The sequence below is a fragment of the Pinus tabuliformis genome, chromosome J (assembly GCF_031772625.1).
Source record: "Pinus tabuliformis cultivar Carrire ecotype Pingquan chromosome J, CPIR1, whole genome shotgun sequence".
NCBI lineage: Eukaryota > Viridiplantae > Streptophyta > Pinopsida > Pinales > Pinaceae > Pinus > Pinus tabuliformis.
The window spans coordinates 609,916,399-609,920,554 of record NC_142295.1 but is presented as its reverse complement, the minus strand read 5'-3'; the positions used below and the strand labels follow the sequence as shown (position 1 = coordinate 609,920,554).

The following is a 4,156-nucleotide window of genomic DNA, read 5'->3' as shown; positions in this document are numbered from 1 at the left end:
TACAGTTTTGTTGTTTCAATGGGTATCAGAGCCATGGAGCCTTGGATGTTCCATTGCACAATTATGCCATTAATTTTATGTATGAATTAATTAAGTAGTTTAAGTCAAATTCAAGGAATCGTTTCAGCAATTAAAAAAAATGATCTACAAAACATTTAGCATGTTTAAATGAAGAATACATTAACATGAAAGGATCTAACATTAATAATTTCTAATCGATAAAATGATGTTGAACATGTTGAATTGGGATCTTCTCAGGGTGACATGAATGAGGTTGATGATCAAAGTGGCTATATGACAACTGAGGATGTAAATACAGTTGTAGATGAGCAAGATGCAGATGCAGAGAGTTCCTATGTAAGAAATGAATCGACAAATAATAAAAAAGGGGAGAAAATAAAAATTGATGACGAAAATGACATGCATCAGGAAGAAGTCTGTTAGGTCCCTATAATACTAGTGATTACCCCATTACTATTGTAGTTGTATCCCTTATTAATATTGTTGTGCCCCTATTGTCCCCATATTGTTATTACTGTGCCCCATAGAATCCCTCTATTGTTATTTTTGTGGCTTTATATTATTATTGTTAGGTCGGCGGGGTTATATTGTGACTCCTTAGACTCCTATATATAGAAAGGAGGTTTTGTCATTTGAATCATCCAAGAATTGTTCATTTGTGTAATGTAAAGGAGGTTTCCCCCTCGAAGAGGCTGAATTCTAAGGCGTTCAACTATATTTTCTATCTTTTTATGAGCTGGTTTCATAACAAAGTCCCACAAATTTCAGTTGGCCTAAATGATTTGACAATTGAAATTGCTCAAAATAGAGAACCTCTCAATCATTCTCAAGAAACTCCACTTGCAATTCAAAAAACACCCAAAATTTCCTATGCTTCAATTCTTAAAATAAATGTAGCACAACCCACTGTTACAAGTAAGAAACCTCCTCTTGTGAGAACAAGGGTTGAACTAAATTTTGCTCAACATTCACAACTGATTCCATTTCTAATTCACCAAATTCTACCTTTATGAATATGCCAACTAACAATGCTACAGATGGGAGCGACTGCTCTATTTTTATCGACAACTTGTCTGCCAATTTGTATCCCAGTGAAGCTAATATTGGCAAAAACACATCAATTTCTTGCTATAATAAGTTACAAGAATTAAACGTTGCAGTTTTAGTTTCTATTGAATCTCAAATATCACCACAACACCCATATTCTTTTCAAATGGTGGTGTTCACAGACTCAAGTGTGGAAAAAGAAATTGAATACAATAATTTCTACCATAATCACAATTCAACGGTCACTTTCATCAAAGCATATATTAAGGGACTATTTGGAAGTGTGTTATGTGACTTTGGGCCAGAATTTACTATGTTTGATGTGAATGGTGGGGAACCACACACAGGTATTGTTTCTTTTATTACCAATGAAAATCTTACTCTGGTATCATCTATGGATGATAATGAGAGACTCCAATTCAAAATAAAGAGAACCACAAATGTGGGAGCAGGAATGGTGAGAGTAACACTAGAGCAACCAATTTGTGAGGAAGAACGAGACAACATCAATGCATATAATTCATCAAAGACAAATTTAATAACCGGACTTAGGGAATATGTTATGATGGGTCAAGTGGTTCCTAGGTTGCGTAAATTACCAAGGAAAACACGGCCAATTTTGAGTATATTAAAACACAGGTGGAATAAATCCATGACGAAAAGTTTTTCAATTTATCATCAATGTCTTTCACAAAAGATTTACATGGGCATAATTTTGGATGGCATCAACCATTCTCAGCCCCACGTTGACATCAATACATAGAATATTTACATGGGACACAACTTCAAATTCATTTATGGGTCATTGGAGAAGCCTATGATTGTTGTTACTTACAAAGGAGAAGAGAAGCAATTCTTTGCAGAGGAAATTTCTTCGATGGTTCCGACTAAATTGAAATAGATTGTTGAAGTGTATCTTGGAACCACCATCAAAAATGTTGTTGTTATAGTACCTGCATATTCCAATGACTCTCAGAGGCAGGCTACAAAGGATGTCAACGTCATTTCTGGACTAAATGTGATGAGAATCATCAACGAACCAACTGCAACTGCAATTGCTTATGGTCTGGACAAGAAGGCTAGCTCTGTTGGTGAGAAAAATGTTTTGATTTTTGATCTAAGAGGGGGAACATTTGATGTTTCTCTATTAACTATTGAAGAGGGTATCTTTGAGGTCAAGGCCACGGCAGAGTCATAGACAAGGTTGGCATTACTTCAGCATCAACTTTTATCAATGGACAAAGAAAGAGTTATGGCTAATGAGTTGCAGTAAGAAGACACAACAATTCAAAATAAAGAGAAATATGATGACGGGGAAGATGAAGATCAAGAGATGGGATTAATATATAATTTATGTACATACAAAGTAGTACTTCACGTTTCATCATATTTTACTTCTCTTCCGAAAATTGGTTGTATTTTAAAAATGGGAGTTGTGAATGTCGGGGAGGAGGAATACTCACAATATTTGTACGAGGAATTACTAAACGATTTTATTGAAGAGATGTTGGCATGGCTGCGAGTAGAATTTGTGTGGAATCAGCCATGACAGGTTATGTGCCACTTGAGTATGAAAACTCCATGTTGCTTTTTGTTTCTACACGCGTGCCTGGATGAAGTCCTCCTTCACTGTTTCTTTCCTAGACGATTGGAAAATTGATCCAACTCAAAGAATTTTGACTATCGATTCCACACAGTCCATGGTAGGACTCATTTTTGTAACCTGTGGTTTAGGTCCCCTCTTCTTGGCAGAGTTTGTAATCCTTACACAAGAATGTTCGCCGAAATTCTAGCATTATCCACACCCTCGTTGGCTGAATTCATCATTGTTGAGGAGAACAATAATCAGGGATCAGAGAGTGCATACAAAGTGGTGGTTGTTAGGGATTCAGATGCATTGGGAAGACTGACAGTGGACAAAGCAATTGGTTACAGCAGGATACTATCCTCATGATTTAATATTGTTTGTACACAATCAACTTCTTTTCTACAACGAAGCATTCTATTGTTACTACCAAATGGAAGAGGTTGCACCGCACCATTTCGGCATTGTGGGTTTCAACATACCATTAGAGGGAAACGGTTCAGGAGAAAATCCCATTCCCATTGATCATGTTCTTCTTGCACCATTCCCTGAAATAGTTCGTAATCTGGAAGACAATTGCAACGTCCTATCTTTCCCACGGATGATCGCCTGCGGGTCGCGTATATTATTAATCGTGGGCAAAAGAATGGTGGTCGAAGTTGGACACGCTGGTGGGGAATGGGAGCGCGAAACGGGGAAGGAGGTGGTGATTATTGTTTGGGAGTTAAAGATTAAGGACAATGACCTCGTTCTTCCCTCAAACTCATGGCCGTGGGAATGGGTGGAGATTGCACGGATGCCGCATTTACTTTGGAAGGAATGGATGGATAAGCTTTCATACGATGGGCACTGTAATTCTTGCGTAGGAGTTGGAGGTCACGTTTCTTTCATACCGTTAGTGTTCAGGATTAGATCGAGAAAACTAACAGATATTATTGCTTTCAATTTAATTGATAACACATGGACTTGGCTTCCCAGCTGTCCCATAAGCCATCGTTTTGTGGAAAGTAAGGACTATGTGACCACCTTGTGTTTCAAGAGACACATGACTATACAAATCAATTATACTAGATTAATTAAATAAATGATTATAAAGTAATTTTATAAAAATATAAAAATGTTACTTTATTTAATTATAAAGTCCCTTTATAAATTTACTTTAAAATTATATATAATAATAATAACATATAAAAATAGTATAAAAAAAAAATATTTGATGTAAGCAAAGTGAAGAAAACCGGTACCAGTGACCAGTTACACTTATAAAAAATGACATGAGCAAAGAGAAGGAAATTGTTCGTGATTAAGGTGAAGAAAATTTTCAACGATAAGCTTTGAGGACAAAGCTTTTGAAGGAAGGCGCAATGTTACAAAAATAAACTATATAAATAAAATGAATATAAATAATAAATAATCAAAATAATGATTATTTCAAATAGTCATTAGTTAAGGGAAAATACATGTTTAAAATACATGCCCAATCATGAAAGGACACTTGCCTAG

At 35.9% G+C, this 4,156-nt stretch overlaps 1 pseudogene; it reads left to right on the top strand.

Annotated features, from left to right (window-relative positions):
* LOC149228440 (uncharacterized) overlaps nt 1–2,266 on the top strand; it is a 10,586-nt pseudogene extending 8,320 nt beyond the window's left edge.
* Nucleotides 2,267–4,156: the final 1,890 nt, after the last annotated feature.